The sequence below is a fragment of the Phalaenopsis equestris genome, unplaced genomic scaffold, assembly GCF_001263595.1.
Source record: "Phalaenopsis equestris unplaced genomic scaffold, ASM126359v1 Scaffold000515, whole genome shotgun sequence".
Taxonomy (NCBI): Eukaryota; Viridiplantae; Streptophyta; class Magnoliopsida; order Asparagales; family Orchidaceae; genus Phalaenopsis; species Phalaenopsis equestris.
In genome coordinates, this window is record NW_018164955.1 from 368,463 (window position 1) to 380,839 (window position 12,377).

The 12,377-nt window shown below is 33.9% G+C and overlaps 1 non-coding gene across 1 annotated transcript; it reads left to right on the plus strand.

Moving 5' to 3' along the window:
• Positions 1-1,640: 1,640 nt before the first annotated feature.
• TRNAM-CAU lies at positions 1,641-1,714 on the plus strand. Its single transcript has one exon. It is a non-coding gene; the product is annotated as a tRNA-Met (tRNA).
• Positions 1,715-12,377: the final 10,663 nt, after the last annotated feature.

Sequence of the window (12,377 nt, forward strand, 5' to 3'; positions counted from 1 at the left end):
AAGGTACATACCTCCTCTTCATTGAAAGAAATGATATTTTATTTTGGGGATAGGGTAAAAAAAAGAATTCACTTTCTTGATGTGGAGGCAATCAAGAAAGCTGTGTAAGTGAATTTATAACCTACGAAAAAGTGGACTAATCTAACCAATCTTGCTTGCACAACGGAAAGAGCCACTGACTTATCTTTCCACTTTCCATCGAATCAAATTAGCCAAAGGTGTCCGTTCATGAGCCCACGCTAAAGTTTCAATCAATTCCTGCCAATAGACACGCCAGGAAATTAAGAACTTAAATCTAGTAGCCAAAATAAGATGTCCAAATAAGAGCATCCACGCCCAGACCATCCACGCCCAGACCGATAAACTATTCATACCAAAAGGGTTATATCCATTGATAAGTTGTGAAGAGTTTAACCATAGATAATCTCTTAACCATCCCATCAAATAAGTAGAGGATTCATTAAATTATGAAACATTACCCTATTGTGAAACATTACCCTGCCATAATGTGATGTGTTTCCAATGCCAATAAAAAGTAACCCATCCGATGGTATTTAGCATCCAGAAAACTGCCAAATAAAATATGTCCCAAGCAGAAATATCACAAGTACCACCATGGCAGCGGCCGTCGCAAGGAAAATTATAAACAAAATCCCTTTTATCTGGCATTAACTTGGAACCACATGCATCTAAAGTACCTTTTACTAAAATCAATGTAGTCGTATGTAAACCCAGAGCAATAGCATGATGAACCAAGAAATCTCCCGGCCCTATTGTTAAGAAAAGTGAATTACTATTCTCATTAATAGCATTCAACCAGCCAGGTAACCATATGCTTCGACCTGCATTGAATGCCGGGCTATTCGTTGAAGATAAGAGTACATCGAACCCATACGAAGTCTTGCCATGAGCAGATTGTATCCATTGGGCAAATATGGGTTCGATTAAGATTTGTTTTTCCGGAGTACCAAAAGCAAGCATGACGTCATTATGAACATAAAGGCCCAAAGTATGGAACCCCAGAAAAAGGCTGGCCCAACTTAAATGAGATGTTATAGCTTCTTTATTGTCTAACATTCTTGCCAATACATTATCCTCATTCTGTTCCGGATTGTAATCCCTAATGAAGAATATAGCCCCATGAGCAAAGGCTCCTGTCATGATGAACCCTGCGATGTATTGGTGATGAGTATATAATGCAGCTTGAGTAGTAAAGTCTTGTGCTATGAATGCATAAGCAGGTAAAGAGTACATGTGTTGATCTACTAAGGAAGTAATAACCCCTAAAGAGGCTAGAGCAAGGCCCAATTGAAAATGAAGCGAATTATTTATTATGTCATAAAGACCTTTATTTCCATGTCCTAATCGATCCCCTGGGGAATATGTGCTTCTAAAAGATCTTTGATACTATTCCCAATACCGAAGTTAATTCTATACATATGACCAACAACGAGAAAAAGGAATGTAATAGCTAAATGATGATGAGGAATATCAGTTAGCCATAAACTTTTTGTTTGGTGATGAAATCCCCCAAGAAGGTTAGAATAGCAGTTCCTGCCCCTTGGGAGGTACCAAATAAATGATTACTATAATCAGGGTTTTGAGCATAAATATTCCATTGAACCATAAAAGTTGTTCAGTGTGGAGTAGAGCAGTTTGGTAGCTCGCAAGGCTCATGACCTGGAGGTCACGGGTTCAAATCCTGTCTCCATAACATTTTAGCTAAATTCCCTTTTATTATATATTTGTATTTATTTTGTATTTGTAGTAATTAATGTTGGTGGGAGGAAAAAAGGTGAAGCGGAAGATAGAACTACTAACTGATATATTCACTATTATGCGTACTAATATGCATAGTAATCAACTATACCGACAAAATCTTTTTATAGTACATTATTTCACCATGGCCGGATAGCGAGAATCGAACCCGCATCCTCTCCTTGGCAATAATAAATTTTACCATTCGACCATATCCGTATTTTCTTCGTTCCTAATACGTACGCATATGTCGACACATATCGTCCGGAACATATTTGCGCAGGGCCAAATAAAAAGACTATAGTAAGTAAAGTAAGATTCCGATTAAGATCAGATTCTTAATTATCTATATCCAATTCATAACAATTGAAATGTAGAACTCAGATGGAATCTTAGTGTGTCTCACAATTTGAATTTCTTAGAAGGAATGTAATCTTCGGATCGGGGAAATACCAAAAAGGTTCTAGAGATGAGAGAATTAAGGATAACTACCAGAAAGACTGATCTAATCCGTAATGGTATAACAGAAAATACAATATTTTTATTACTTAACCAACCATCAGAAGAAGCAAGTACAACGGGTACACTAACCAGTAAGATTAATGAAGTTGCAATTAATGCAAAAATAGCTAATTGGAAAGCAATAGTCATGTTTGTAATCCTCCAAACTACCAACGAATGAACTGTACCATTTGATCCCTCGTTTAGTCAAAATTGTCAAAAATGCATCATGAAGGGAGTTGACATGAATGAATTGATTCATTAGAACTTATTACCACTCTCTTTTTTTTTAATTTTTTTTTTATTCGGACATGGAGTGGAGCAGATAGTTAATGCATCATTTCATAGGATCATGTTCTTCATAGGATCTTATTCTAGTCATAGGAAAAAAATAGAGATTCTATTTTGGAGAGATGGTTGAGTGGTTGATAGCTCTGATCTTAAAAACTGGTATAGTTCTTAACAAGGAACTATCGAGGGTTTGAATCCCCCCCTCTCCTTTTGCTTGCTTAAGAAATTACTTCTTGACTCGTTTGTTGTCCCGTTTGGTGGGGCCCCTTTTTCCAGAAAGGGAATGGCTCGGCTATCTCGCCTAGCCGAGCCAGAATATAATAAATAAAAATAAAAAATAGATATAATAAATATATAGATATAAATAATAAAGAAGTAAAATATCAGCTAATTAACTAAGAGATGTCATGGAAAGAACAGGTTACAAATAACGATCAATTCCTTTTTCAAACTCCGATGCAGCTGCACGTACCCTTCACGCATGCCACAAATGTCCCACAAATAGGAAAAATCCTAGAACAAAATGAGAGGTAGCTAACCAACTTCTAGAAGAGACATAATTGATTGCATTGATCTCGGTAGCTATGCCACCCATAAAATTTAAAGAACCCAAAGGAGCATGAGTCATATATTCTGTCGAACATTGTTCTTGCCAAGGTTGTCTATCTTTTTTCAGCCTGCTCAAGTCCAAGCCATTGGGACCTCTTAGAGGTTCGAACCAGGGAGCAGAAAGATCCAAAAAATGCATAGTTTCTCCTCCAAAAATAAGCTGTCCATTTGGAGAACGCATTAGATATTTACTTAAGCTCAGTGAGTCCTTGGGCAGATCCCACGTTAGCCCCAAGACGTTGGTCTCTCACTAGAAAAGTAAATTCTTGAGCTTGAGAAGCTTCCGGCCAAGTAGGTTCATAAAACTCACTAAGATAAGCGGTATTATTGAACCAGAAAAAAACAACAAGGAATGAAACCAAAGATAGATAGAGCACCTAGACTATACAACAAATAAGCCTCTCCATACCATACAAATGCACGGTGAGCCCATGCAAAAGGTTTGGTTAAGATATGCCAAATTCCAGCAAGTATACAAATGGAACCTAACCAAACATGTCCTCCAATTATATCTTCTAAATCGTCCACACTAACAATCAATCCTTCTCCCCTAAAAGGAGATTTTAGTAAATAACCAAAAATAATGCTTGGGCTAAGGGTCAAGTTGGTAATTTTTCTTACATCACCCCCTCCGGGTACCCAAGTATCATATATGCCTCCAAAATATAGAGCCTTAAATAATAGAAGAAAAGCATCTATACCTAATAAAATTAAGTGAATACCCAAAATTGTAGTAATTTTATTTCTATCTTTCCATACATAACTGAAGAATGGAAAGGATTCTTCAAGCGTTTCAGGTCCTAGAAGTGCATAATAAATACCGCCAAGTGCATAGAAGTGCATAATAAATACCGCCAAAGCCTAAGACTGCAAAGGAAATTAAGTGGAGTACTCTAGATACAAAGTATGGAGAGGTGTCGATAACTTCTCTCGCCGGACCTACTCTCCACCCTAGAGTAGCTAAGTGTGGAAGTAAAATCAATCCTTGTTCATACATGGGCTTCTCTGGTACGAAATGAGCCACTTCAAATAGGTTCATTGCTTTCGCCAAGAAAACAATTAATCCGGCCTGAGCTACGTGAGCCCCAAGCAGTTTAACAGACAAATTGATAAGTCTCGCATTCCCGACCCACCAAGCGAAACTATTGGTTTCTTGGTCACGATCGACTAAGACTAAATTTCCATTAAAGAGAATTTCCACGAGGTAGAACCTCCACATGGAATATAAGGTTTTCATGACGTTGATCCTGAGACGCCATCCAAACACGAATACCTTCATTTAAGAGAATATTTTTTGTGTAGAAAGTTTTAAATTCAGAATCTTCTGCTGCATGAATTTCTTGGGAAATAAAGTCATAGGCACGTAGGTTTAGAGCGAGACCAACTTCCCCATTAGCACTCATCCATAAACATGTTACTGACACAAATAACATAAAGAAATGTAACCAATGTTTATTGGAAAATGCAACCCCAAAGATTTGGGACCAAAAACAATTAGCAGTGACCATTGAATAAGTCTCTTCAGCTTGAGTTGGGTTAAAAGCAAGGAATGTATTTGCACCATTGCCATCTTCAAATAAGGTATTTTCTACAACGGCGACATGAATCGCGCATAGCAGGCAGTGCCTAAGACTTCAGCAACTCCGATCATATGAAATGGGTTCAACGTCCAATTATGAAACCCTTGGAAGAAAAGAATGAATCGAAATATAGCTTCTACACCAAAACTGGGTGAAAAAAACCAACCAAATTGACCCAGTGGATAAATCAGAAATACATAAACTAAAACAGTAATTGGAGCAGAAAATGCAATTGCATTGGAAGGTCACAATTAAACAAAATAAGGAAGTTCAAATTAACGTAACATGAAACCTATTCGACCGAAAGCACCGTGGAGAGCCGAGAGCGACAAAAGTCCACAGACCGCCTAATTGACACCAGCGAGTAAAATCTCCTTGTGCTTTAGGACCCCATAGTAGCAAAAAAGAATGTGCTAAACTATTTGCAAGAGTAGAAACCGCAGCCATTAAGAAATTACGAACTTACACCCTTCCAAATTTGATCTAGCCAATCCATGGGTATACCATTAAGTTACAAAAGTTGTACATGTGAACCAACCTCCTAAAGCAAAATAAGCACAAGGAAAGAGCAATAGGCCGGACCAACCTACAAAAACAAAACGGTCCTTCCTTAACCAATCATCCATAATATGAAATAAATCATTTTCTTCTTTAATAAATCTACCAAAGGCTATAGTCATAGTGATCCCCCTATTTATCTACTTTAACCATTTCCGAACACTTCATCTCATTTCTAGGGCATGTGGTAGTTCAATTATCTATGGACGATTCTTCATTCAAAGCCCTTTTCCAATGGGTTTGAAGATCAAATTAGTTTATTCTTTCTTATTTTCTATTTTTATATATTCTATTTTTATATAGTAATAGTATAATAGTATAATAGATAATAAAGTAGACTAAATATAGACTAAATAATAAAGTAACTAATCGAGTCGAACACATAAACTAGGCTGGTTTGGTTTGTGGTCCAATATAAAATAAAAATAATATAAACATTAGAACCCTTAATTATCCACAGATTCCTGATTTTTCCCTGTCCTTAAATTCACTAATTGAATAGTAAACTAGAAATGAAAACTCCTTATTCCCTGTCCTTAAACTATTCCATCAGAATGGTGTAACAACCAAATAATATCTGATTCTGAATTTAATGAAAGATATTTAAAATCTATATTTTAAATAGATTTTTATTTTCTATATAGCGAAAAGGAAAAGAATAGCGATTTAGTTCTATGGAGTATCCAGTAACAAGAATATGAAATCAAAAACAAATTTTTGACTTGTGTGGTCTAATGGTATAAGAAAATAAAAAAATTCACTTTTACAATTGAATCTATATCGAATTTAAATATCAGAGTAGCTGATATAGTAATGATTCCATGTGTCAGGTCCACTTACTTTTTATTGATTTCCAATTTTAAGGTGGGTTTGATAGGAACAATGGCGAAGTGGGAATATTTTGGTTTGGCGATTCATAATAGGGGTTGATTTGGATATTTATGTCTCAGGACAAAAAAATAGAATAATGAGACATGAAGAGGATGACTATGTCATTACAGGGAAGACTCCTCCTAATCAGAACTCATTCTAATCATAATGGTAGTCATTCTCTTTTGTTTTAGATAGATCAAAAAGATTTTTATTCCTCACTTAAAAACAAAGACTCTGATTTGAGTTTAGTGGAAAAAGCCCTTTATCAGATTTGAACTGATGACTTACACCTTACCATGGCATTACTCTACCACTAAGTTAAAAGGGCCTTTTTTTTCATTCATAAATTAAGCATCTTCATCTTCCATTATGAGCCATTATGAGTCTATTGCATATGTATCATAATGCAATAATCAGTTTAATTTCTATAGGAAGTGGATCATATTCCTATTTTAATAAAAAAGAAAAAAATGCATTGAATTGTTTAAAGGTCAACCCTACTTGCTTTGTTGACTTTTCCATCGAAAACATATTTACTTGACTTACTTGCCCTTATCAAAAGAAAACTGATTCTTGAACTTCTTTCACGCTCATGTCACGTCGAGGTAATGCAGATGAAAAAACTGCAAAACTTGATCCAATTTATGGTAATCGATTAGTTAACATGTTGGTTAATTGTATTCTGATAAGGGCTAAAAACATGGTTTAAGCCCATGGCAACCCTAGACCCACACTTCACACTTAAATCCTTAATTTACCTGATAAAGAATCGTTACTCGGTCACCCATGATCCATGAGACCTACCATGACATAACAAAGACTCATAAAAGACCCATGAGCCACAATTTTTGACCCAAGTCAAAAGTCATAATGAGGCCTTTATGAGGGTAAGGAAGAGGTGTCATTCTTTCATGAGATTCCTTTATGAGACAATGAAAGGAAGACATGGTGAGATCACCACTCACCTCACTCTCCATCAAATAGGAGAAATCTTACTCAAGTTATTATCCTGACCATGATTAAATCCATCATGAGAAAATCATTGAAATAAGGGAAGTAAGGCTATATGTCATTCTTCCCTAAATCCATCATATGAGTTAAATGCTTAGGTGGATGAGTTCAAGCAGCTCAATCTTAAAGTTCTCACCACCTCTTTACCCACCCAATGGAAAGGAGCCAAGAGCAAAACTTAGTCCTCTTATTAATGAATTCTCATGATGAATAGCTTAGGAAAACTCATCAATGGCTATCCTTAGCCAGGAAAAACTAATCCTTTGCTATCATGAGCCACCACCAACCCCCTCCAATCAACCTCAAGCTTATCCAAACTCATCGTTGACTATAAATAGAGCTAACTTGAGAGCTCCAAAGAGGAGAGACAAGCATACACTACCCAATCCTTGAGATACATAAGAAAAAAAATGTTCCTCATACCTTAGACAATAAAACCTTCACAAAATTAGCCTTTGAGATCATACACTGAACTCCAATTTTGAGGTCCAATTCCAGGGCAATTTTTAAGTTAGACATAAATTATTCAAAACTCCAAATCAACTTTTCCAAAAGCTTTCCTAGGCTCTGCGAAGAGGTTTCCAATCATAATTGACCCTCCTCATAGACTCTAACCCTCTCTTAGCTAAAGCCATAACCCCATTTCATCAAGCATACATCAAGAGTCAATTCCAATTCAAATTGGATTAAGGGGAAGTTTTCTAAGCTCAAGGAAAAGATCTAGAACATTTTCAATCTAAATTTCATCTTCTAACGCCAAGGTATGGGCTCAAACCCTAATTTTAGCTCAGTTTTTAGACATTATTAAGAGAACCATTTCAAAACCCTTACATCACTGTATAGATGTGTTCTTTTTCTTCAGATGAAGCTTCAGGAACAATTTCCATAAAGTTTCATCAAGAATTGAGCAAGATTTTAAGCCCCTATCATGAACAATTCTTGATTCATCTGCCCTTTGGGATGATGAACCGATGTCGTTCATTTCAGTGTTTATGGTTTAGGGTTTAGGGTTTAGGGTTTAGGGTTTAGGGTTTAGGGTTTAGGGTGTAGAGACAGCTGAAACAGATAGAACTGTGGGTCACGTATCCGCCCGCTTGTAAAGCACGTCCACTGAAATTACACTGCGTGTGATTTCAACACATCAAAGAATGCGCTAGTGCTTACGTGGATTAATGAAAAAACCAGGATTTAATTAAATTAAAAAATACATAAAATCTTTGAAAAATCATATCTTGACAATGAAAATAACAAAAGTATGTCAAAAATATCTCTGGATTCAGGAAAATGAGGAGAAAAGTACGGAAGTGAAATTAAAAATTAATAAATTATATTTAATCTTTAATTAATTAATTACTCTCTAGAGTAATTTTATTATTATAAATTATTTATACATTAGAAAAATTTGAAATTATTAGGAATCCACCTTTATGTCCTTTGGAATATTCTGTAATTTTCCTAAGGCTAGGAAATTTCCTTAGAGCCCAATTTTCTAATTTCTATCAAATTTAGTAATTATTTCAAAAATAATTATAAAAAAATCAAGAAATTGGAAATTAAATTTAAAAATGGTTAGAAAATTAAGAGTGTCACTTTTAAACTCTAAAATGACAATTTTTAGCCATCAGAAAATTTAAAAAGACAATTTCATCACTTAGGATCGAAATTGTAAATTTTAAATTTACATCTAAAACCCTAGAGTTTTTTAGGCTTTAACCTTGGCCTTAAATGACATGTTTGATTAACCAAATCCTAACCCTTAGATCTAACTCCCAAACTAGATCCATGGTAAACCCAAACCCTAACCAACATGGGGTTTAACCACCTCCTCAAAACTATTGGGTCTAACCCCTATAGACCTAAAATCAAAATTTCATATGTTGAGTTCAAAATCACATAACGCTTATGTCTAATCCACATGGACTTAGGTTAAAATCTTGATTTAATCCCAAATGGATTCAAACCAAACTCAGATATATGGATTCAATCCAAATTAACCCAAACTTAGTTAAACCCTAATAAGGTTTAAACCCCAATTCGACCTAATTAACCACTTTAAGCCTTTATTACATTAGGTTTAAACAAAATTAAACCCTAATTAGGTCTAAATTACAGTTGGACGTAATTAACCAACTTAAGCCTTAATTACATATGGCTTAGTTAAACCTAAACCCAAATTAGACCTAATTAATCTCTTTTAAGCCTTAATCACATTACGCTTAACATAAATAAACCCTAATTAGGTCTAAACCCCAATTATACCTAATTAACCTTATTTAAGCTTTAACCACATTAGGCTTAACTAAATAAACCGTAATCAGGTTTAAGCTCCCATTAGACCCAATTAATCTTTTTTAAGCCTTAAATACATTAAGCTTAACGCAAATAAACCGAAATAGGTCTAAACCTTAATTAGACTTAATTAATCTCTGTAACCTTAACAACGTTGGGTTTAAGACCAACTAAACTCCAATTAGGTGTAACCCAATTTTAGATCTAATTAATCGAATTAAGTCTCATTTACATTAGACTTAATTAACGTCAAACCTAATTAGTAATTAGGTCTAACCCAAATTTAATAACCCAAATTTAAACCTAATTAATTTAGTTAAACCTTAATTACATTAGGTTTAATTAACCCTTAAACTTCAATTAGGTGTAGCCCTAACAAAACCTATTTAATCAAATTAAACCTTACTCATATTAATTTTAATTTGCCTTCAAACCTAATTAGATCTAATCTAATTTAGATTTAATTAAACCTTTAAGTCTTAACAACATTATACTTGAGTCAACCTAAACTCTTAGGTTCAACCAATATTGAACTTAAATCAACATAAATCATAGAGTCAACCTAAAGTGAACCTAAGTAAATCTTAAGTCTAATCTACATCACACTTAACTAAATTCTAAGTTTAATTTATATTAGACTTAGTCAAACTTCTTTAGACCCAATTTACATCGAATCTATAGTTTAAGTCTATTCTATATTGGACTTAAACCAAACACTTAGATTGAAGCCATATTAAACAAAAATCATACCAATCCTTAAGGCAAACCAAAATTTGGTTCAACTCACATTGAACCTAAACCTGCTTAATCCTTAAGTTTAATTCATATTAAATCTACGAAAAACCTAAGCCTTTATATTAAAATTACATTGAATCTAAGTCAAACCTAAGCTTTTAGATTCAAAGTCCTTTTAGATTCAAAGTCAATCTTTTAGATTCAAAGTCAATCCTAAACCTACTTAATCCTTAGGTTTAACTCATATTGAATCTAATAATTTAAGTTAAACTTAAACTTTTAGGTTCAACCGAAATTGAATTTAAACCAACTCAAATCTTTAGGTTCAACCTAATTTTAACTTAGGTCAACAATCAACAAAATTTAGTTCCAATCCATTTTGAGCCTATGTCAACCCTAAGTCTAACCTACATTAGACTTAACTAAATAAACCATAAGTCCTACTTACATTGGACTTAGAACAATTTCAAACCTCAGGTTTAATCCATATTGAACCTAAACCAACGTTAGGTCCTACTTTTATTAGACCTAAATAAACCTTAAGTCCTATTTAAATTGGACTTAGAACCATTTCAAAACTTAGGTTCAATCCATATTGATCCTAAACAATCTTAAACTTTACGTTCTACCTACATTGAACTTAAATAATCCTCGTACCTTAAGTCATAATTAAATTGGACTTAAATCACAAATTCTGACTTTGTTGAACATAAATCATTATCATAACTTAGGTCCTACCTAAATTGGACTTAAACCATATTAAAATTTAGGTTTTACTTCCACTGAACCTAAATCATCTTAAGTCCTGCCTACATTAGATTTGAACCATCTTAAACTTAGGTTCTATCTAAATTGAACCTAAACAACATCAAAATTTAGGTCCTACTTAAACTGGATCTAAATCATTTTAAATTTTAGGTTCTACGTATATTGAACCTAAATCATCTTCATAAATTAGGTTCTATCCAAATTGAATCTAAATGACATCAATCTTTAGGTTTTACCAAACATTTAACCTAAATCTTATGTCTAATCTACTAGATCTTAATCAACCTTCTTTAGTTCTAACTGACATTGGACCTAAAATAAATGACATCATAAAAATCCAACTCATCAACCGATCAATATAAACACAAAATGACATGAAATTCACATTAAAAGACATTAAAACCTAAACATGAACCTAAAAATACAACTAAGTTTGAGAAGATATTTTGGAGGAGGTAACTCATGGCTGCTAACAAAATATCTTCCAGCAACTTGTGGCTAATGAAACTGTAAATAAAATGACCCGAGATAATAGAACCATGAGATCCTGATCGAGTCATCCCAAAATAAAAATAAATGACAAAAATGACAAAATTCGACTAACTAATTAATTGTAAATAACTTAATATTTTTCAACCCATAAAAATATCTGAATAAGATATTAAAACTAAAATTGAACCCTAATGAACAAAGATCATTGAATGCAACTTGAACATATGTGTTCAGATCTACGAATATTTCTTGGACAACACAATTTGTGGCTGCTGACAAGAATCTTCTGGTCCTCATAATTATAAAATTGGAGTTAAATTTTATAAGTTATGGTTTCAATAAACCAAAAAAATGATCATTAGTAGAGATGTTATATTTGATGAATGTCATGTCTCATACATCTACTACAGAATCTAAAAATGATGATGTCTAGCTGACAAGTGGAGCTTTTGATTGATACAGGTACATCCTCGAGCATAACTTCTATGTCAAATTTAAATAATCATGATGATGTTACCCCACCATCACAATAGTAACCATCGTTGTATCCTATTGCCATACCCTAAACAATAAGAGAAATTAAGCCGCCCTAGAGGTATGTTGAAGTTAATTTTGTTGCTTAAGCTCTAAATGTAGTTGAAAGTATTTAGTGTGGTAAAGAACCTTCTAGCTATACAGATGTGGGGATTTCAATTGATGTTGATAAATTGATGATCGATATGCAAGATTGAATCCCTTTATAAAAATAAAACTTGTGATTCGGTAAAATTACCTCAAGGCAAGAAAACTGTTTGTTGCTCATCGGTGTTAAGAAGAAAGAAGGTACATTAGGAGTTGAAGATGACCAATATAAGGCTAGGTTTATTGCAAAGGGATTCAATCAAATTCTAGGTGTAGACTTTACCGTTGTAT